General features: G+C 42.2%; 1 long non-coding RNA gene across 2 annotated transcripts in view; it reads left to right on the top strand.

Moving 5' to 3' along the window:
• Positions 1–22702, top strand: part of LOC132432192 (uncharacterized) — a 33526-nt gene extending 10824 nt beyond the window's left edge. For both annotated transcript variants that reach the window (XR_009520859.1, XR_009520858.1), the window contains exon 3: positions 22237–22702. This is a non-coding gene — a long non-coding RNA (uncharacterized lncRNA). The remainder of the gene's footprint in view (positions 1–22236) is intronic.
• Positions 22703–24394: the final 1692 nt, after the last annotated feature.

Genomic DNA, 24394 nt, shown 5'->3' with positions numbered 1-24394 from the left:
TTCATTAGTGACTTTAAAGCATGCCATTAAAAGGATGAGAGAATTTGGGGGTTATTGAATACCTTTTAAATATTGAACCCTAGGCTGTGTACTGTAGAGAGTAGAACAGGAAAAGAAAGGCAGAGCACTCTGCCTCTGGGGAACCTACAGCTTAGTTAAGAAGACAGTATATCTGCATGAGAAACCTTTAACACAGGATCTGACCAAGTGCCAATACAAGGGCTCTAGGAGTTGGGCTTGTCCACTTGGTCTCTGTCTCTCTCTCTGCATGGGAAAGAGACTTACAGAGCTGTGAGGTTGGAACAACCCTCAGGACTCCTGATTCCCAGTTGTCGATCAGTGTGGAATCCTCTGGCAGCTGATCACCCAGCTTCCGCTTGGACAGCCTCACCCACGGGGAGAAGGCCCACTAAGGACTTGATGATGGTTGTTTGCCAATTTTGGGTGGCAAGGGGGAATTGAATTGCTTTTTAGCTACCAAACAGCCTTCAATCGTCCCCATAAAAGAAACTATAAGCCTGAAAGAATATGTGTAAAGTCAATAAGGAAGGGAAAGAGCTCTAGTCAGAAGCTTTAATCTCAGTGGGATAGGTCACAGGATACTTAAATTACATTTTGACGTCAGGGAAAGAAAATCAGATCAAGTTCATCCTGAGAAGGGTCACTTCTGATGGAACCAAAATAAATTATTTTCTGAGGCCTATTATTTTCCCAGAGCCCACCTATATATGAATGTTCTGGGAAGGTCTGAGGCTACGAGATTTGGAGAGGTGAATTCATCCCACAGACCAGTTAGATATTTTAGTCTGTCTAATTTAGGATTAAAGACCAATGATTTCAGGGGCTAATTAGGGTATTTCTGGAGTCTTCTTGTCAGGAATACAGTGTAGTAAGGAAGGTTTTCAAGCCAGAATATAAACTGTTTTCTCTAGAAACCTCTGAAAATAGAATTATATTAGAAAATAAAATTATATTATGAAGTACCTACAATTTTGGTGGTGCACACTAAATAAAACAGGAGGATGATATAAGGGCTGGCCCATGGTTGTGTGTAATAGTTGACCAAATGAGTAATATCTTTGTTACAGTCTTCATGGTCCCATTTATGACAGCTAGTCAGAACACTGCTGGGCAGAACACTCCTGGGGGAGGGGAACATCAAGCCACCTGATATTGGAGAATTACAGAAGGGACAGAGCCGGTCTGGGGAATAACAGACTTGAGCAGGGTGGAAGAATGGGCAAGCTTTGGGTGGACAGAACGAGAGAAGAGATGAGGGTTGGTGAGAGGGCCACAGAGGTTGGATGTATAAGACATGTTATTTGACCAGTGCAGAGTACCTAGGAGGTTGTAAACCTGGGCTTTGGTAGAGGCAAGGCACAGCAAAATTGCTATCTTCGTGTCCACATAGGTGTGTCAAGAGTCTTACAGCTTTTGAACTAGATTAGCTTACTACGTGCACATAAGTCATCCATGTGACTGTGCTCTAGGCAATAGCACCTATTGAGTTGATGACTAAGGCGTTCTGTCTATGACTTACCAGAAATTCTCTTCCCAAGGAGGTCAGGGGAGAAAACGGGAGTGGTGAGCCAGGAGTAATGGGCAATTCTGGGTGGGCCAGAGTGAGTCACCTTCCCCAATGCTAATACCAGAAGATCAGGCCAAGGGCTTTTGTCTCTGCTGTTTATTCTCTTCACCTTTTCCCCAAATCCTAGCTCTGTCAGCTCTTTCATCCTTTGACTTTTCTGATAGGGCCCTGGAGTTGAAACAGCTCTAACTTTACAGATAAAGGCCCTGAAGCCCAGAGAGGGCTTATTCCTACAAAACGCCAATTTCAGAGTTGGAACTAGAAAGACCTCTTGACTACCAGCCCCTCTGCACTTTGTCCTTTCACCACGTGGCTTTCCTCTTTGAGTCATCTCCCCATTGTGTCAACTGAGAGGCAAAAGGGATACAGAACAGGACATGGCAGAAACTTGAAGTGGTGTCCCTCAACCATAAGGTGCCCCAGGGAACATAAGGAGAGGCAGGAGGAGTCTGGGGCAGAGGCCCATCTACCATGACCCTATTCTCCCTTCGTTTCTTCTGCAATGTAGTCCCTACAAGTGACAACATCTTGCTTTGAAATTTTGTCTGTGACTCGGCCACCCCTGACGATTTGGCATAGTCAACAGGATATAGAGCAACACAGCAGAAGAGCAGAGGTATGATGTAGGATGAAGCAGCAGGTGCCCAGCTCATGAGATCCCTGAATGTCTTACTTTTATGTTCTCCTCCCTTGCCTTCCACTCCTGGTGATGCTGTACCTAAGGTCTGTCCCTGGGCTGGTTTACTTTTCAGAAAGGTTTTGTAGCTTCCGGCAAGCATCATAAGTGAAACCTGTTGGTCTATCTGTTTGACCTGTGTTGTAACCCTCTCCTCTCAGACCCCTCAAAATCAGGTGTACTCTCTTTCCCCTTAGGTTAGATAAGTGTTCTATAGATGCCGCTGTCTGGGTCAGGAAGTAAACTCCAGCATCCCTCCAGTCAGTTACTTTGAAACATTTTGGTCCCTTTTTTGTATAATTTGGAATTGGTTATACCAGACATGGCCCAGAAGTTCCAAGACTGATCCTGGGACCATAATTTCCCCAAATGTTTAAGGCAAAACAAACAAACGCTCATCATTGCCAGACCGAGTCAGAGATCTGTGAGAAAACAAGGAAATTTCCATGCAGTAGAAGTGGCAAAACCTCATTAAGGCTATTGGTGAAATTCTTTTCTGGGAAGTCTTTTATGTACCTGTAAAAAGCCCTTGATAGCAAAAGATCAAGCCCTCCTACCTTTAGAGGTGTCCCAGTTGTCACTTAATGCCTCCTTATTCCAAATCCACCCTTCATTGCTTTGCCTGTGACATTAGAACATTTCTTCCTGTCAGCAGGCTCAGGGTAAAGTCTGTCAGTAGGGGGTGCTGGAGGGCAAATTTCATCTGCATGAGTGGGTGGTTTCTTTATCTTCTGCCACACTCCAGTTGTGGGGCAGTCCTGCTTGCCAGTCAAGGCCCAAATATTGAAAGTATTGTCAAGATGTAATCAATATTAAATTATTAATGAGATATTTACATTCTTTCATTGTGCTAAGTCTTTGAAATCTAGTGTGTGCTTTATACTTGCACCACTTCTCAATTCGGACATTCATGTGCTCAATAGCCACATGTGGCCAGTGGCTACTGTATTGGACAGCACACCTCTAGAACATGGTTTACCCACACATACTTAATGGGAGGGACACTTTCGGAGACAGTTTAAAAAAGAAACTGCATAAAAAATCTTGGAGTTTATTCTGTAGCTTTATTGATCATCTTAATATGGTATTTTAAAACCATTTTCTTGTATTAGAATGAACATACTAGTGACTGTGTGTATTATTTTAGGAATCAAGATTTTCAGTATAAAAGAAAAGGAAGTACAATCACAGAATCAAGAATTTAAGTAGAAACACTGTTGAGCATTACTGTTGAGTTTGCTACTCAGTCATGTTATTAACTCATTTATTGGTGTCATGAAGAATACAGAAACTGTTCAAAATAGCAGGAGACATTTTCTGAATATGGGAATATTAGTAGCATGAACCTATACGTTCTGCCCTTGAGTCAGAAGGAAACCATGTGAAATACCCAAAATCCAGGACTTCCCTGGCAGTCCAGTGGTTAGGACTCCACGCTCCAACTACAGGGGCCACAGGTTTGATCCCTGGTTGGGGAACTAAGATCCTGCATGCCGCGTGGCGCGGCCAAAAAAACCCCACATATATATATGTATATATATAAAATATCCAAAATCCAATTGGATCTAATTTTAAAGATCCTCAAGAGTTACATAGTCCTATGAATATGAAAGAATGCACAGTTCCATCAGGTCTTCAAGTTCAAGGGTCTCTAGAGATATTTATGTAAAGGTATTTACATATCTTAACATATATACATTTATGTATCTTAAGGTTTTGAAACTGAGTCAAAAAATCAACATGGCTAAGAGCTGTGGACTTTTAGGGAGAAAAATGTGTAACATAAAACTTGAACCCAAGGAAGTGGACTAGATGATCACTCCCCTATTTATGTATTTAGGTATATATTTATGTATTAACCTTTTCTTTTATTTGTTTATTAATTAATTTTAGGCTGCATTGGATCTTCGTTGCTGTGCACGGGCTTTCTTTAGTTGCGGCACACAGGAGCTACTCTTCATTGTGGTGCGCGGGCTCAGTAGTTGTGGCTTGTAGGCTCTAGAGCGCAGGCTCAGTAGTTGTGGCGCAGGGGCTTAGTGGCTCCACGGCATGTGGGATCTTCCCGGACCAGGGCTCAAACCTGTGTCCCCTGCGTTGGCAGGCAGATTCTTAACAACTGCGCCACCAGGGAAGTCCCAACGTTTTCTTTTTTTTCCTAGGGTATTTTAAAGAAAATCCAAGATATTGTATATTATATTTATATTATATTATTTCACCCAATTATTACCACTTTGACATTTTGGAGTCATTAACATAATCATATATAGAGTTTAGTGTTGCCCATGGGTTCTCAATAAGATTCTCAGCCTCCCAGCCCAACAGTCTGCTAGCAGACACTGGTATAGTAACTTCCTTCCTTAGGTGGGTAAACATCTTTTAACCTGGGAAGCTTCAGAATAAAGCATCGAAATATTTAAGGGAAGAGACCCATTAGCATTAATATGTTTTGTGTGTGAAGTAAGTAAGTGGCTTTACATATTTGATGCTTTATATATTGTCACAGTAAGGGTGGGTTTGGTCTGGTAGAACGACAGCTTTGTAACTGGTTTGAAATGTTTGAGCAATACACATTTTTCTAAGGTGAAATCTTACTAAATTATTCTTAATATTGAGACATTTAAGAGACCTTTAGATTCCTAACATTTAAAGTTTAGTGTATTGGATTTATAAGTATGAATTTCTCCCCAGGAAAGCTTTGTTTATTATTTAAAGCAGTTGAAGTACATAAAGGGAAATGCTTGAGATGAAGCAGGCCATTGTGTGAATACATTTATAAGCTCCCTGTTCTGATCTCTAGCCCCTTGTCACTTTCCAATGTAAGAACCACCGAAGAGCCTCTACATGGGGCCCTGATACAGAAAAGGCTGACCACACACTAGCAGGTTCCTATCCTGTGCTACCTATTTATAGTCTCCACCAAGATGGGCAACCTGTGGTCGCAAGTCCGTCCTTCTCCTCCCTGCCTATCAAATGAAGAGCATGATAGAATAAAAAATGCTAGGTTTGACTTGGGTTTTCCAATTTACTGGTTTTTTTCTTATGTACACTGCCTTTCATCTGTCACTGGTATTGGGGGAAAGCACCCAAAAAAGATGATCCAATCGTTAGGAGTTGTCCACTGGATCTGAGTTGTTAGGCTTATTATCTGGGTAGTGTGAGGCGACCCCTAGTGGAAGGCAGATGTTACCACAGTCAGAAGAACTCGAAAAATGCATTCCTGTCTGGGAAAAGATAGACTTGTATCTAAACTCAGACTAATGTTCTCATTTTATGGGACAACTTTTCAAACGTGTATACATTACAAACCACACATCCCTTCCAACTTCCAAAGCTCTGGTGAGCTAGAAGCAAAATTATGGCACTAAGCAAAACTAAATAAAACAGCAACAAGGGGGCTTTACATGGCCTGAAACCCTTCCAAGATCAAGATGAACTCTGACGCTGCAGTTCTTCAATCTACCAGATCTTGGGACTCAAGCCATATCAACATTGTTATCTAGCTGGTTTTCCAGTAGTGTCACTCCAACCCTGAGAGCTTTCTTACTTGTCTTTTGCATTCTTTTTGTCAAGTACTCAGTTATGTCGTGGGTTCCTTTGCAGCCCAGGCCACCCTAGAATCCATATAGCACGCATGTTCCAGCAGGATACAGGGTCTGTGAAAAGGAATTTCAATAAAGAACCTAGATGGAAAGAGCCCTATGATGTTCTCTTGGCCATCCCTATGGCTCTGTGAGGCTGTAGACCATCAAGGGTGCAAGGGTGACCAGCCACAACTACATCAAAACTGATAGCAAACAAGGTAAATCTGGATACAATTCATAGAGACCACCAAGGCCCTGGGAAGCTTTAGCCTAGAAAGAAAAGGCGGTTACTTTGTGGCATTCAAGATGCACTGAGTGAAGACCACAAAGTGTGGGACTGTGTGGAGATGCCAGATAAATACCCTCAGGTCCAGTGTGTGAAAGAGAAGACTGCCGGACTAGTACTGTAGGATTCTTAAGTCCTCACCTTGCTTGCCACCATAGTTTACTGCTGCATATCAGGAGGGTCCCTCTTCCCTGCCCCTTTCCATCATAGCTTGTCCTTCAAATGTCTTTTTCAGTGGTGACCCATGACCACCCGGTAGTTGGTGCACAACAGACTTTAGCACTGTCTCTAAAGTTCTCTGATTGCTGCTTATTCCACCTTTGGGACACAGTGTGCTAAATGCTATAAAAATCTTCCTCACCTAAAGGCATGGATCCTCCCTGACATAGCATGTTTGCTGGTTAGCTACTTTGTAATATAGAGAACTACTCACCTATAGGAACATTTGGTTTTATGTCCTTTTTCTAGTGCTAATCCTTGGAACTGGTTTTTTTTTTTTTAACTTGCAAGGCCCATTGTAAAATCTGTGGGAATTCTAGAACAAGGCCTAATGCAACTAATGCCATTGGGGCTTCACAAACCAAGTTGTCTTTTGCCTCTGTAAAGGAAGAATAAAATAGCTCATGAACTTTAACTGTGGCTCAAGGTAGATAGAAAAAAATAACCTCTAAAATTAAAGAAGTATCCCAGGTTCTTCACTCCATAAGAGGAATAATACTTCTATTGGTTCAGGTAGATCGTGGACATTGGTGGACAATTGTTAAAAGTTATTCATTACAAATTATCCTGGGACTTCCCTGGTGGCGCAGTGGTTAAGAATCCGCCTGCCAATGCAGGGGACATGGGTTGGATTCCTGGTCTGGGAAGATCCCACATGCCCCAGAGCAACTAAGCCCGTGCGCCACAACTACTGAGCCTGCATGAGGCAACTATGGAGCCCGTGTGCTGCAACTACTGAAGCCCGCGTGCCTAGAGCCTGTGCTCTGCAATGAGAAGCCACCACAATGAGAAGCCCGTGCACCGCAGCGAAGAGTAGCCCCCGCTTGCCGCAACTAGAGAAAGCCCACACGCAGCAACGAAGACCCAATGCAGCCAAAAACTGAAAAAAAAAAAGGAATTATCCTGATTGCAAGATGAACTTTCTATGTATTTGTTATGCTACTTAGGGTTTGCTTGTCATGTTACATTAAACAAGTCTCCCTCCCAACTCTTAACTTTTTGAAAGGCCAAACAGATGGTTCTCTGAGGAGCAAAGAAACAAAGCCAAGACTGTGAAATTATTTATAGCCTGAAAGGGCATATTTGTAGGCTACCAAATATGTACTATATGTAGATGCTACATCTGTCAAAGGGAGGATACAGGGAGGAAAGCAGCCCCCATCATCCCTAGAACTTCATGCCATTTCTTCTGAAAGCTAAACTCTGGATTAGCAGAAATCCTTAACTTTTGACTCTCTGCACAGAAACTATGGCCCTCCTTATATATCTTCAGTGTTTTGCTGGATATAAACTCTGACCTCTTTCAATATGTCCATTATCAGAACCCCCTTTCAAATAATACCTTCTGAAGTTTTGGTAATATAGGTTCATTAATCACAGGCCTAAATGTAAAACCTGAAATTATAAAATTTCTAGAAGAAAGCATAGGAGGAAATCTTTGTGACCTGAGGGTAAGCAAAGATTTCTTAGATAAGACACGAAAAGCACAACCCGTAAAAGAAAAAAATTGTTTGTACTCCACTGAAATTAAGAACTGCTCTTCAAAAGACACTGTTACAATAATGAAAACACAAGTCACAAACTAGGAGAAAATATTTGCAAACCATATACCTGATAAAGAACTTATATCCAAGATAAACAGAGAGCCCTCTATACTCAGTAGTAAGAAAACAGCCTTTTTTTTTTTAATGGACAAAAGATTTGAAAAGACACTTCACCAAAGAAGATACATGGATAGTAAGTTGGCATCCGTATATATTCAATGTCATTAGTTCTTAAGGAAATGCAAATAAATACCACAATGAAATACTACTTCACACTTCGTAGAATGACTAAAAGTAAAGACTGACCAATCCAAGTACTTAGGGGATTGTGGAGCAATTAGAACTCACATATTTTGCTGGTGGAGATGCAAAATGGTGCAGCCACCTTGGAAAACGATTTGCCTGGTTCCTTACACCGCTAAACATATACTTACCATACAACCTAGCTGTTTCTTTCCTAGTTTTTACCCAAGAGAATTGAAAACTTATATTCACCCCCAAAACCTGCATATGAATGTTTAAAGCAGCTTTATTTGTAATCACAGAAAACTGGGAACAAACCAAATGTCCCTCAGCTGCAGAGTGGATAGACAAACTGGCATGTTGAATGGAATGGAATTTGGTACAATCACTTTGAAAAACTATTTGGCCAAGACAAACACATTCCCCAGCAATTGCACTCCTAGAGACACACATAAGAAATGAGTAATATTTGCCAAAAGGCTTATACAAGGATGTTCATAGCAGTACTACTTGTAGTAATGGTGTAATAAAGAATCTGATTCTATTTTTTTTTTTAGTACCTTATTTTACTTTATTATTTATTTATTTTTTTATGGCTGTGTTGGGTCTTCGTTGCTGTGCGCGGGCTTTCTCTAGTTGCGGCAAGCGGGGGCTACTCTTTGTTGCGGTGCATGGGCTTCTCATTGTGGTGGCTTCTCTTGTTGCAGAGCACGGGCTCTAGGCGAGCGGGCTTCAGTAGTTGTGGCTCACGGACTTCAGTAGTTGTGAATCACGGGCTCTAGAGCGCAGGCTCAGTTAGTTGTGGCACACGGGCTTAGTTGCTCCACGGCATGTGGGATCTTCCTAGACCAGGGCTCGAACCCGTATCCCCTGTATTGGCAGGCGGATTCTTAACCACTGCACCACCAGGGAAGCCCTCTGATTCTATTTCTGATGTTTGATCATGATAGCCTGCAAGCCCCATCACTCCCCTTTTCCTTTTTTTGCCCCACTCCTGGACATGCCAATAAGAAAACCTGGGTACTTGCTTCCTTGACATGAGTAGGATATTAAGACCACTCAAACTTCAGCCAGTGGGAGAGGGAGTCTTCTCCCCAACCACTGTAAAAACTAGAGCCACTGCCCCTTCTGCTTAAGCCAAGCAGGCTGGTTTGAATGTGGGCCTTGCTCTCCCCAGAAAGCTTTGCTATGTGACCAATCTTTAAAATCCTCTTGTGAGTGTATTGTATCATTAGTCTCCAGGTCCAAACCAGTTTTGGCTGGGTGGAGGCATGGATACCATCCTCCAGGGAGCAACCACAAAGCGAACCCTAAACTGGACTTTCTTCAGATGCTGACTCAACAATAAACAGACAAATAAATTACTGAATATTCACCCAATGGAACCTATAGGGCAATAAGAATAAATGAGCTACAGTGGCATGTACTCTCACAAACATAATGTTGAGCAAAAGAAATCAGCCACAAAAGAATATGTGCGATATGAGTATGTTTAAATAAAGTTTAAAAACAGGCAAAACTAATCTATGATATTAAAAGTCAGGATAGTCACCACCATTCCAAGAGTGGTGGGTTACTGGAAAGGAGCACAGAGGGGGCACTTTTCTGCACGTCAGGCTCAATTAGGGTGGTTGGGGGTGGGGGAGGGGGGAGCGTCAGGAAGCAGGGGCTGGGTTGGGGGATGGTCCCAACTCTGAAATGTTCTGGCTCTGCTCCTGGTCCTGCTGACAGATTAAGAGTGTGAACCAGCTCCACCCAGTGGAAAAGTGTGGAAATGCATGTCAGTGCTTAAAGGAGGCTGACTGGCCCCTCCTGTGAGACTCATAAAGTCAGCCAGTTTGGGGAGTGGGGTGCAGATTCTGGGCTCAGAAATGGGATAGAGTATCTAAGAAGGGGCTGAAGTTAGCCTTTCTGTCCTGCCACAGGGAGCTGGTCTCAGCCACACTGAGGGGGACAAATGACTTCTCTGACAGGAGAGGTGGGAAGCTGAGGGCTCCACTATCCCCGGGCTTTGTCTGCCTCACGAGGCAGTCTAGGCTGGGTTTGGATATCACCTTTATTCAGATGCTAGATGCTAGCTCAGTAAGGTAGGTAGCGATCGCCATTATACAGATGAGGGAACTGAGACCCAGGTAACTTGGTTTGTAAATGGCAGAATTAAGGTTTGAACTCAGATCTGTCTTGCTCCAAACCCAGCTCTTAACCTTTTTCTTGTACCGTGGCTTCCGCTGGCAGTGTGGTGAAGCCTATGGGCCCATCTCAAAATAATGTTTTTAAAAGTCTAAGATAAAACACGTAAGATTACTGATCCTATTGAAATTGCCAAGAAATGCCAATCCTATTAAAATACAGATCTAAGCTATTTTTTCCTACTGTGGCATGGTATATATGTGTTTCTTTACTGATATCTTAAATACAAGATATAGCAGTGAGTCTGAAAACGATCAGAATTTCCAGGAAATGATGAGTATAAATATTTTGAGATTGTCTGCTATAATAGTGACGTGAAATGAAACTATCAGTGACTTTACTGGTGACAAAGTCACAGGTCGAATTCCATTTGAAGGAAATGCTGAATTTCCATCAGAGGCCAGTGAAAATAAGGATGTAATCTTGTTCCCATTTAAGTTCAGAGACCTCCTGCATACTAGGCGTGGGTCCATTGGGAATCTGTGGACCGGGTTAAGACCCCTTGATTCTATTGTCTCTGACTCATCTTCTCTACCCTTTGACTGTTCCCAGGGTTTACTGGAAACCAGCCTGTGAGCTGGAGACTTGCAAAGAGTGCTGGGCATTTGTTAAATAACAAGGAGAGATCACAGGGCCCAAGAGACACTGAAGGCCTCCAATGCCTCAGACAGGCTGTTGGACGCAGAGATACACAGAAGAATAACATGTAGCCATCCTTTCAAGGCTCTCAGCCTGGTAGAGGCAGTGTCTCCAAGTAGTTTATGATTAACCTTCAAATGAATTAAACAGGCAAGAAGTGAGTGCTTTGGGAATAGAGGAAGAACAATATTATGGGACGGGTAGTCCAGGAAGCTCTCCTGTAAGAGGCAACACTAGGGCTGACATTAGGGATGGGCATCTTCAGAGGGGGGCAGTACAGTGTAGTAGTTAGGCACATAGGCTCTGCTGTCAGACGACCTGTGTTCAAAACCTGGCTCCATCACTTCCTAGCTATGGGCAAGTCTGCCTGATCTCTCCATACCTGCTTCCTCATCTGTAAAGTGGAGTGACCCGAGAAATTCATAGGGCTGGTGTGAAGATTAAATGAGTTTAAATGTCATTAGCCATGATAATAGCGCTGATTATCATTGGAGAGGTGGACAGACAGAAGGACAAAGCCTTTCTAGGGGTTAAGGACAGCTTGAACTATACAGAGGCTGGATTATTTTCTTGTGAAAAGAGCAGGGGAGGGAGGGCCTCTAGCTCTATGATGTAACGTGGAACACAGAAGGCATGTTTTATTTTCATCACTGTGTTTTTGTTTTACTTTGCATCAGGGAATAACTTCAAACCTTTGATTTCACCAGTAGTACTCCATAAGACAAGGCTAGTGTGAGTATTTAAGTTTTAAAAAGTGATGAGCTGATTTAGAATATTCACACAATAATACATAGTACAGGTGGTATGGGATGTGGCAAAGAATGTGAAAGTAGTGGCAATGCCTGGTTTGAATCACTGGATTAGGAAATAGGAACCACCTTCACTTTACGGAATTTTATTTTTTATTTTTTGTAATTTATTGAAGTATAGTTGATTTACAATGTGTTAATTTCTGCCGTACAGCAAAGTGATTAGCTGTATATACATACATATATATACACATATATGTATGTATATATACATATATGTACAATTCGTTTTCCTATTCTTTTCCTTTATGGTTTATCACAGGATATTGAATATAGTTCCCTGTGCTATACAGTAGGTTCTCGTTGTTTATCTATAATAGTTTGCATCTGCTAATCCCAAACTCCCAATCCAACCCCCCCCTTCCCTCTTGGCAACCATAAGTCTGTTCTCCATGTCCACTTTATAGAATTTTAGAGGCTCTCGTGGCCCAGCCCAGCATTCCCTGCAGCCTTGAATGGGACATGGAGGCTGATGGTAAATACACAGTATTTAGGAGAAGTCTAGCATTACTGTCCACATCCTTTCATTTCTGGATACATTCAAGGGCAGTATTTCAAACTGTGGGTCACCACCCAGAAGTGAGTTGTGAAATCAGTTAATGTGTCATGTCCAGCATTTAAGAAATGTGAAACAATAAAATTGAAACTATCCAAGCACATTATGGGTAGTCGGGGTAATTATTGTTTTGTGTAAGTTGTGCAGTGGACTGCTAGGTAAAATGCTTTTCCTCCTGTGGGTTAAGGCAAAAGCATCTGCTGAGGTGGAAACAGGCCTGGCTTCTGGTCCAAGTTCTGCTCCTGTCCTGCTGCCTAGTGGTGTGGTCCCCATACCCTCTGAGCCATGGAGGCAGATTAATTTTGCTGGGTGGTTAACGTGCTGTTTTGTTCGGGGCTCTTATTTATTTGTTTGTTTGTTTGTTTATTAATTTTTGGCTGCGTTGGGTCTTCATTGCTACACACGGGCTTTCTCTAGTTGGGGCTACTCTTCGTTGTGGTGCGCGGGCTTCTCATTGCGGTGGCTTCTCCTGTTGTGGAACATGGGCTCTAGGCACACAGACTTCAGTAGTTGTGGCTCTCAGGCTCAGCAGTTGTGGTGCACGGGCTTAGTTTCTTAACCATTGTGCCACCAGGGAAGTCCCTATGTTCGGGGTTCTGATTTAGCCAAAGTGTTCTCCAGACCATTTATATGCCCAGAGCCCTCCACCTCCAAGGGACTGAGTTCTCTAGGAGGGAGGCCTGGAATCAGGCCAAATAGGGCCCTGGTACTTTTCACTGTTGCCTTCCTGGGATCATACAAATGTTCCTTTTTGCAGATTTTCAGCCCACACCCAGGGCTTCTGCTTCCAAACACTTCATCACATTTCCAATTACAGCATTTTATTATCTCATGGTTTCCTCATTTTATGGCTACACTTCCCACTGTGGTATGTAATATCTGGATGGAGCATATCCTCAACCTGAAGCAGCCTCTGTGTTGTTTTGCCTCACCTCTCCTGAGACCCACTGTCCTGTGGAACCTGAGGAGGCAGACTGGTCCTCTCTAGATCTTAGGATCTAGATCTGGATTTGGTTCAGCAGTTTCCTCCCACTGATCCACCGCAAAGGTGGCTGGGTGGCAACTCAAGGGGACAATTCTTGGATGGAGTGTGTAGATAAATGTCGTAGCAGACCCAGAGACAGAGATTTGTGCTAAATTTTAGTTTGAACTATATAAAGTTGCCTTTTTCTTTTTAATAAGGCAAAGAAGGCCAGCCATTGGCAATGTCATGTGGTTCAAGTAGTAGTTTATTTGGGAGATGGAGACACAGACAGGATAGTGGGGAAGTGAGGCAGGGGAGGGAAGGTCACCTAAAGGATGTGTTATCAACCCAGTTACATCTGTGGGTAGCTGGAGTGTAATCCCATTGGAGGAATTCAAGAAACAGTATGGACCATACACCTGAGAGTTATTTCACCCAAAGGGCAAGGGATGTGGGCTATATTTGTAACAACTCACCACAGCCATTGGTTGAGGGCTCTTGAGGCAGCAAGAGGCATTACTTCCCTGAAACTTCTGGTGTGCAGCACTGGTGGACAGGGGTGAAACAGGCTTTGTTAGACAGAGCAAGCCCTCAGACAAAGCAGCGTGGGTGTTTCCAGTAGGGAGTCAGCCAGTGTATACTAAGTAGGTATAAGTGAGGGTGGAGTATAGGAGCACCAGCAACAGCACCTGCTGCAGAAGCTATGCCACTAGCTCTTGACCACAAATTCAAGTATATAAGAAAATAGGATTATATTTTCTAGAACAACTTATTTTCTGTTTTGAGACTCCGATCCACAGGATAATGGAAAATAAATATCAGTCAGTGTGAGGGTCACCCTTTGCCCAGAACTGCATCAGGTCTAAGAGATTCAGTCAGTGCCAAGGCCCAGGCAAGCACTGTGCCACATGGTTCTTGGTGGAAGCTGTCCACATGGGCCTCCACTTAGACATCATTTCCTGCCTCCTTGTTGGTCACCAGCCCTATACATCCACACTCAGTATGGTCCACCAGCACCTTCAGGCCTGGCAGTTCATTTTGTTGCTTCTGTCCCAAGCTAGGGAATGGATTGGGGCTGCCTGTGGCCGTACTCACCTTGGACTCACCGTGTGCCACGTCTCTCTTCCCCTGGATTGCACAAACCCCAGGTCTCTGACCGGGAGGCAGGGCACAGGGTCAGTCTAGTGTCTAGATTGACGTGCTTCCCTCAGGCCTCTCATCTTCTCCCCCGCCTGGGGAATAATATTTTAGTTTGATGTAGGATAGAAAGAGAACCTTAATTTCCTCAAACTCCTGTACCCTAAGGACAAGGAAAATTGAAAGATCTTTCCTAAGGTCTGGCTATTTGAGTGGAGGGAAAGTCAATAGGGGGAAACATCAATTAACATTTCAAAAATGCCCCACCCTGCCGTGACCAATGCACTGTGACCACCGCCTCTTCCAGAGATGCTCCCTCTACTACTCTTTCCCCTCTGTGTTCATTATAGCTTGTAAAACGGAGGAGGCAAGTTGCCATTTTAAACAAGGCAGGAGTTCTTAACTTGGGGGCCCATGATATGACTCAGGGAAACCTGAATTTGGATAGGAAGAAAATTTACATTTTTATTTTCATTAACCTCTGGCAAAATTAACATCTTTGATTGTGAATGTAAGCAACAAAACAGTAGTATTAGCAGGACCTTGTCACAGGTATCTTAAAATATCATTTGTATTCATCACTGTCATGGTAGTTGTAAGATTTGTTGCTCGATCTTTTTAAATGTGTCAATAATGAAATGCATATATTACTGTATCATAAATGTGTTTTAAAAATACTTTAAGAACTGCATTTCAGAATAATTTTTTACATTTAAAAAAATTATCTTAGCATAATTGTAGACTTGCATTTACAAAAAATAATACAGAAAGATCCTGTATACCTTTCACCTAGTTTCTCCCAGTATAACCTGTTGCAAAATTATAGTACATTGTCACAACCAGCAAATTGACATTGCTATATCCACCCACATACCTTATTCAGATTTCACCAGTTTTATATGCAGTTTATCACATGTGTAGATATGTGTGCCCCCAGACAACTCCATCACCACAAAGACCCCTCATGCTGTTCTTTCATAGGCAGACTCTTGCCTCCCTCTCCCTTCCCAAGCCCTGGCATCCACTATTCTGTTCCCCATCTCTACAATTTTGTCATTTCAAGAATGTTATATAATGAAGTCTCTACCCTTCTGAGGTTTACATATTTTCACGTTTGTAGAAGTGTGTAACCTTTTGAGATTGCCTTGTTTTAATTATGTATAATTCCCTTGAGATGTATCCAAATTGTGTAGATAATAGTTTGTTCCATTTTGTCCTTGAGACGTATTCCATGGTAGACACATTAGCAATTAGTTGAACCATTTGCCCGCTGAAGGGCAATTAAGATTGTTTCCAGTTCTGGGCTACAATTCATTTTTAACATATTTTGTTTTGTGTTTTTAAAAACATTATTCTGAGAGGGAGTCCAAGGCTTTGCCACATTGCCCACAAATCTGTCGTCACAAAAAATGAAGTTCTACGGGGGAGGAATATGTATCGCCACATTATTCCCTTCTACCCCTAGGGACTGGGTGAGAATGGGGACAGAGTAGGGTGGCATCTCAGAGCCTCTGCCAGGTCTTCTGTGCTGTTGTGTGAGAACTGAGGCACTACAGAGGCTGATCTTCACTAATGAGGAGAGTGTGTCTGTGGGGAGGGGAGTCAGAGGATGAAGAGTGGCCCAGGCACACGGCAACTTGAAACCCAACCATTGCCCCAAACCTAAGGAATATCTGTCATGCTCACAAATGAGTCATGTGAGTGATTTTGAGGAGACAAAGTCGAGTGACGGGGGTGAGTCCCACTCCTGGATCTGCTGGGGCAGGGAATAGCTGTGGGAGGTGACCTGTGAGTGGGCTGGGGAGTTCAAGGATACAAAGACTCAGAGCTCCAAGTGACCATGACAACATAAGCTCCCAGGAATTTTAGCAGGGGCAGTTCCCTGCTGGAGGCAAGCCCATTTCATTCCATTTCAAAGGACAGTGTGATCTCAGCTGACTCTGAGTTATACTTGACCTCACTGGTTGAGAATTTTCTTATTTTATTTTTTATTTATTTTTTCCTCTGCTTTTCAAATCTCTTAAAAATTTTTTTTAATTTAATTTAATTATTTTTATACAGCAGGTTCTTCATAGTCATCCATTTTATACACATCAGTGTATACATGTCAATCCCAATCGCCCAGTTCAACACACACACCCCACCCCCCCACCGCTTTCCCCCCTTGATGTCCATACGTTTGTTCTCTACATCTGTGTCTCAATTTCTGCCCTGCAAACTGGTTCATCGGTACCATTTTTCTGGGTTCCACGTATATGCTTTAATATACGATATTTGTTTTTCTCTTTCTGACTTACTTCATTCTGTATGACAGCCTCTAGATCCATCCATGTCTCTACAAATGACCCAATTTCGTTCCTTTTTATGGCTGAGTAATATTCCATTGTATATATGTACCACATCTTCTTTATCCATTCGTCTGTCGATGGGCATTTCGGTTGCTTCCATGACCTGGCTATTGTAAATAGTGCTGCAGTGAACATTGGGGTGCATGGGTCTTTTTGAATTATGGTTTTCTCTGGATATATTCCCAATAGTGAGATTGCTGGGTCATATGGTAGTTCTATTTTTAGTTTTTTAAGGAACCTCCGTAGTGTTCTCCATAGTGGCTGTATCAATGTACATTCCCACCAACAGTGCAAGAGGGTTCTCTTTTCTCCACACCCTCTCCAGCATTTGTTGTTTGTAGATTTTCTGATGATGCCCATTCTAACTGGTGTGAGATGATACCTCATTGTAGTTTTGATTTGCATTTCTCTAATAATTAGTGATGTTGAACAGCTTTTCGTGTGCTTCTTGGCCATCTGTATGTCTTCTTTGGAGAAATGTCTACTTAGGTCTTCTGCCCATTTTTGGATTGGGTTTTTTTTTTTTTTTAATATTGAGCTGCATGAGCTGTTTATATATTTTGGAGATTAATCCTTTGTCCGTTGTTTCGTTTGCAAATATTTTCTCCAATTCTGAGGGTTCTCTTTTCGTCTTGTTTAGGGTTTCCTTTGCTGTGCAAAAGCTTTGAAGTTTCATTAGGTCCCATTTGTTTATTTTTGTTTTTATTTCCATTTCTCTAGGAGGTGGGTCAAAAAAGATCTTGCTGTGATTTATGTCAAAGAGTGTTCTTCCTGTGTTTTCCTCTAAGAGTTTTATAGTGTCCGGTCTTACATTTAGGTCTCTAATCCATTTTGAGTTTATTTTTGTGTATGGTGTTAGGGAGTGTTCTAATTTCATTCTTTTACATGTAGCTGTCCAGCTTTCCCAGCACCACTTATTGAAGAGACTGTCTTTTCTCCATTGTATATCCTTGCCTCCTTTCTTATAGATTAGTTGACCATAGGTGCGTGGGTTTATTTCTGGGCTTTCTATGTTGTTCCATTGATCTATATTTCTGTTTCTGTGCCAGTACCATATTGTCTTGATTACTGTAGCTTTGTAGTATAGTCTGAAGTCAGGGAGTCTGATTCCTCCAGCTCCGTTTTTTTCCCTCAAGACTGCTTTGGCTATTTGGGGTCTTTTGTGTCTCCATACAGATTTTCAGATTTTTTGTTCTAGTTCCATAAAAAATGCCATTGGTAATTTGATAGGGATTGCATTGAATTTGTAGATTGCTTTGGGTAGTATAGTCATTTTCACAATATTGATTCTTCCAATCCAAGAACATGGTATATCTCTCCATCTGTTGGTATCATCTTTAATTTCTTTCATCAGTATCTTATAGTTTTCTGCATATAGGTCTTTTGTCTCCTTAGGTAGGTTTATTCCTAGGTATTTTATTCTTTTTGTTGCAATGGGAAATGGGAGTGTTTCCTTAATTTCTCTTTCAGATTTTTCATCATTAGTGTTTAGGAATGCAAGAGGTTTCTGTACATTAATTTTGTATCCTGCAACTTTACCAAATTCATTGATTAGCTCTAGTAGTTTTCCGGTGGCATCTTTAGGATTCTCTCTATATAGTATCATGTCATCTGCAAACAGTGACAGTTTTACTTCTTCTTTTCCAATTTCTATTCCTTTTATTTCTTTTTCTTCTCTGATTGCCATGGCTAGGACTTCCAAAATTATGTTCAATAATAGTGGTGAGAGTGGACATCCTTGTCTTGTTCCTGATCTTAGCGGAAAAGGTTTTAGTTTTCACCATTGAGAATGACATTGGCTGTGGGTTTGTCATATATGGCCTTTATCATGTTGAGGTAAGTTCCCTCTGTGCCTACTTTCTGGAGGGTTTTTATCATAAATGGGTGCTGAATTTTGTCAAAAGCTTTTTCTGCATCTATTGAGATGATCATATGGTTTTTATTCTTCAATTTGTTAATATGGTGAATCACATTGATTGATTTGCGTATATTGAAGAATGCTTGCATCCCTGGGATAAATCCCACTTGATCATGGTGTATGATCCTTTTAATGTGTTGTTGGATTGTGTTTGCTAGTATTTTGTTGAGGATTTTTGCATCTATATTCATCAGTGATATTGGTCTGTAATTTTCTTTTCTTCATAGTCTTTGTCTAGTTTTGGTATCAGGGTGATTTTGGCCTCATAGAATGAGTTTGGGAGTGTTCCTTCCTCTGCAATTTTTGGGAAGAGTTTGAGAAGGATGGGTGTTAGCTTTTCTCTAATTGTTTGATACAATTCACCTGTGAAGCCATCTTGTCCTGGACTTTTTGTTTATTGGAAGATTTTTAATCACAGTTTCAATTTCATTGCTTGTGATCCGTCTGTTCATATTTTCTATTTCTTCCTGGTTCAGTCTTGGGAAGGTTATATCTTTCTAAGAATTTGTCCATTTCTTCCAGGTTGTCCATTTTATTGGCATAGAGTTGCTTGTAGTAGTCTCTCAGGATGCTTTGTATTTCTGTGGTGTCTGTTGTAACTTCTAGGTTTTCCTTCCTAATTTTATTGATTTGAGTCTTCTCCCTCTTTTTCTTGATGAGTCTGGCTAATGGTTTATCAATTTTGTTTATCTTCTCAAAGAATCAGCTTTCAGTTTTATTCATCTTTGCTATTGTTTTCTTTGTTTCTGTTTCATTTATTTCTGATCTAATCTTTATGATTTCTTTTTTTCTGCTAACTTTGGGTCTTGTTTGTTCTTCTTTCTCTAGTTCCTTTAGGTGTAAGGTTAGATTGTTTATTTGAGATTTTTCTTGTTTTTTGAGGTACGCTTGTATAGCTATAAACTTCCCTGTTAGAACTGCTTTTGCTGCATCCCATAGGTTTTGTTTTTTTTGTTTGTTTGTTTGTTTGTTTGTTTTTGTGGTACATGGGCCTCTCACTGTTGTGGCCTCTCCTGTTGCGGAGCACAGGCTCCGGATGCGCAGGCTCAGCGGCCATGGCTCACGGGTCCAGCCACTCCGCGGCATGTGGGATCTTCCCGGACCGGGGCATGAACCCGTGTCCCCTGCATCGGCAGGTGGACTCTCAACCACTGCGCCACCAGGGAAGCCCCATCCCATAGGTTTTGGATCATCGTGTTTTCATTGTTATTTGTCTCTAGGTATTTTTTGATTTCCTCTTTGATTTCTTCAGTATCTCTTGGTTATTTAGTAACGTATTGTTTAGCCTCCGTATGTTTGTGTTTTTTACGTTTTTTTCCCCTGTAATTGATTTCTAATCTCATAGCGTTGTGGTCAGAAAACATGCTTGATATGATTTCAATTTTCTTAAATTTACTGAGGCTAATTTGTGACCCAAGATGTGATCTATCCTGGAAAATGTTCTGTGTGCACTTGAGAAGAAAGTGTAATCTCCTGGTTTTGGATGGAATATCCTATAAATATCAATTAAATCTATCTGGTCTATTGTGCCATTTAAAGCTTGTGTTTCCTTATTAATTTTCTGTTTGGATGATCTGTCCATTGGTGTAAGTGAGGTGTTGAAGTCCCCCACTGTTATTGTGTTACTGTCGATTTCCTCTTTTATAGCTGTTAGCAGTTGCCTTATGTATTGAGGTGCTCCTATGTTGGGTGCATATATATTTATAATTGTTATATCTTCTTCTGGGATTGATCCCTTGGTCATTATGTAGTGTCCTTCCTTGTCTCTTGTAACATTCTTTATTTTAAAGTCTGTTTTATCTGATATGAGTGTTGCTACTCCAGCTTTCTTTTGATTTCCATTTGCATAGAATATCTTTTTCCATCCCCTCACTTTCAGTCTGTATGTGTCCCTAGGTCTGAAGTGGGTCTCTTGTAGACAGCATGTATATGGGTCTTGTTTTTGTATCCATTCAGCAAGCCTGTGTCTTTTGGTTGGAGCATTTAATCCTTTCACGTTTAAGGTAATTATCGATATGTATGTTCCTATGACCATTTTCTTAATTGTTTTGGGTTTGTTTTTGTAGGTTCTTTTCTTCTCTTGTGTTTCTCGCTTAGAGAAGTTCCTTTAGTATTTGTTGTAGAGCTGTTGTGGTGGTGCTGAATTCTCTTAGCTTTTGCTTGTCTGTAAAGCTTTTGTTTTCTCCATCGAATCTGAATGAAATCCTTGCCGGGTAGAGTAATCTTGGTTGTAGGTTCTTCCCTTTCATCACTTTAAGTATATCATGCCACTCCCTTCTGGCTTGTAGAGTTTCTGCTGAGAAATCAGCTGTTAACCTTATGGGAGTTCCCTTGTATGTTATTTGTCGTTTTTCCCTTGCAGCTTTCAATAATTTTTCTTTGTCTTTAATTTTTGCCAATTTGATTATTATGTTTCTTGGCGTGTTTCTCCTTGGGTTTATCCCGTATGGGACTCTCTGCGCTTCCTGGACTTGGGTGGCTACTTCCTTTCCCGTGTTAGGGAAGTTTTCGACTCTAATCTCTTCAAATGTTTTCTCTGGTCCTTTCTCTCTCTCTTCTCCTTCTGGGACCCCTATAATGCGAATGTTGTTGCGTTTAATGTTGTCCCAGAGGTCTCTTAGGCTGTCTTCATTTCTTTTCATTCTTTTTTCTTTATTCTGTTCTGCAGCAGTGAATTCCACTATTCTGCCTTCCAGGTCACTTATCCGTTCTTCTGCCTCAGTTATTCTGCTATTGATTCCTTCTAGTGTAGTTTTCATTTCAGTTATTGTATTGTTCATCTCTGTTTGTTTGTTCTTTAATTCTAGGTCTTTGTTAAACCTTTCTTGCATCTTCTCAGTCTTTGCCTCCATTCTTTTTCCAAAGTCCTGGATCATCTTCGCTATCATTCTGAATTCTTTTTCTGGAAGCTTGCCTGTCTCCACTTCATTTAGTTGTTTTTCTGGGGTTTTATCTTGTTCCTTCATCTGGTACATAGCCCTCTGCCTTTTCATCTTACCTGTCTTTCTGTGAATGTGGTTTTTGTTCCACAGGCTGCAGGATTGTGGTTCTTCTTGCTTCTGCTGTCTGCCCTCTGAGAATTTTCTTATTTTAGTTGGAGGAGTCAGGGTTCACATTGTGATGATAGCTCGGCCTCCCGTCCCCCAAGAACATCCCCCTACCTGGGATGTTTCAGGTGGAATTCGTGCTGTCCCCTGCTTATTATGCCCAGCTCCGTGTGATACTGTGTGTCCTTGACAGGAGTCTGGTGGCCAAGGGCCAAGGAATGCCAGGAGCTAAGAAGCCATTCAGGAGGAAGACGCTTGAGCAAGGTCAGGGGTGCGCAGGAGTGCAGGAGGAGACTGTAAGTCGTCGAAGGTGCGCCAGCACCATTATACAAGTGCTAAAGAATGAATGGGGCTGGGCACTGAGCATTAGTGCTGCTCACCTCGCAAGAAGGGCAGAGGACCACACAGTGCGTGCCTCCTGAGGGAAGAACAGAACCACCTGTGAAGTTGCAAACCTGAATCTGATCAAACCTCCCACTTCCAATTCACAGGAAATACAGAGAGCAGAGAAACGTGTTAAACAGCACCATGAGGATGCAACCAGCACAGTCCAGATGCTGGGAAATTTACCTACAGGATGAACAACCAAGTTGCAAGGAAAAGCAAAACGATAGAGGTGGAGAGGGAACCTACAGATCTAAAAATACTTAAATATATATATCAACCACTAACGGTGTGTGGACCTTATTTGGATCCTGAATCAAAGAAACAAATGGTGATGGGAAAAATTAGTGAGACCACTGACTGGATATTTGATATTAAGGAATTAGTGTTAACTTTTTAAGGTATGACAGTGGTCAAAGCCCTTATCTTTTAAGGACACATACTGAAATATTTACAGCTTACATGAGATGTCTGGTATTTGCTTCAAAATTACACAGGAAGGGGTAAGTGGATGGGAGCGTAAGTAAAAAGATTGAGCACTAGTTGATAATCGTTGAAGCTGGATGCTGGATACATGGGAATTATTTTATACTATTCTGGCACTTTCTCGAAGTGTATGTTTGAAAATTGCCATAATAAAAATACTTAATAAAACTATAAAACATATGTGGTGAGGAGAAAACATCTGGATTTGGAAGGAAGGTGCAATCAGCCAACTGGCTGGGGGCCGTGAGTGGGAGTGCAGGAGTCAGGCTGCCTGGGCCTGGGACACACATGTGGGGAGGGCCTCCTGGATGGGCAGATGGGGTGAAAAGGTGAAGGAGTGGTCGGCAAGCCTTGCAGTTCTCAACTGTTGATTAACAGTCAGCTTCCTCCGTTTCCAAGACCTTAAAAGTGTTTAAAAGAAAATAATTCCACAGAAACAAAATTGGCCACAGAAAGCTGTCCATGCCTCCCACCTACTTTCAGGCTCTGTTGTGAGCACCGGTTTCCAAGCCCTACACGATGTCGTCTTTGCTTGGAGCCTGAGGGTGCGTGCAAGCTGCTGCTGTTTGCCGTCCCTGACCTCGGGCTGGCCAGGCATCCTGGCTTCAGTCATGTCCTCATGGGCAAAGTCCCAGAGCCAATAACAGTGTTCCAGCTGATGGAGTACGGACGTCATCGGGTCCAGCCCTCTACAACTGCTCTCCAGAGAAGCCCCAGGGAGTAGAGTCTTTGTGTCCAAGCAGCACTGGGAGCAGTCTTAGGTAAAAGTAAGTAATTCTGCGGAGTTTTCATGTTGAAGCATACGTTCACCCAGTACACTTGTATTGCATGTCTGCTGCATGTCAAGCCCTGGCTGGGCTTTTCCGTGAGGGATTCGCAGATGAGTAAGAAATAATTTCTGTCCTAGAATAGCTAACTAGATCTGAGTTGGAGGGAAGGGAGAAGGAAGGAGCAGAGAATTAAACAGAATATTCACATACGTTATGGGCAAGAGAGCACTGGCATGGGAATCAGAAAGTCCAGGGGCTACTATCAACTGTGGGTTTCTGGGCAAGTGACTTTCCCTCTCTGACCCTTGGCAATCCTGTCTACAAAATGGGTGTGATAACCTCAGCTTGGCCTAACCCACAGAGAAGGCATCTGGAGAACCAATACATTAGCTCATGTAATATATGGTTGAAGGTATTTTGATAAATGAATAAATATGTTGATTTCAAACAGATACGTTTTTACCACACCAAGGGACTGGTAAGTGGCGAAAAGATTACATACTGCCTCCTACCTTAGCTGAAAGCAGCCCCCTCCCAAGGCCCTGAGCTCAAGACCCTGGGCAGATGTACAAAAGGGGAGACAACATGTCTGGGGTGGCTGGAGGGGGCCAGCTGGCGGAGGCGGCGCAGAAAGAGGTAATGGAAGAGGTGAGATGAACATTTCCTTCCTGCTGTGCTGTCAATGGAGAATAATAGGAAGAAACTGGTCTGAGATTTTGACACAACGTCTAATCATAGTGACTAGACACAGGTGCTAACAGAACTTCTAAACTGTGGGGCAAGTTTGAGATTTAGGAATTCCAACTTTAAGACCCTGGAGATGGACCAGACTGACCCTCTTGTGGGCTCAGCCCAGAATCGGGTGAACTTTGCTCAAGGAATACAGAGAAATAGAAAGAAAGAGACAGCAAGTGAGACAGAGGCTGAGGCAGGGCCAACCCGGGGCTCTTTCATCTAAAAGCCACTTTGTCAAGTGCTGGCTGGGCTCCATCAGCAAATCAACTGGCCG

The sequence above is a fragment of the Delphinus delphis genome, chromosome 10 (assembly GCF_949987515.2).
Source record: "Delphinus delphis chromosome 10, mDelDel1.2, whole genome shotgun sequence".
Lineage (NCBI taxonomy): Eukaryota > Metazoa > Chordata > Mammalia > Artiodactyla > Delphinidae > Delphinus > Delphinus delphis.
Note: the sequence above shows the minus strand (reverse complement) of the source record. Positions and strands in the feature narration are given on the sequence as shown.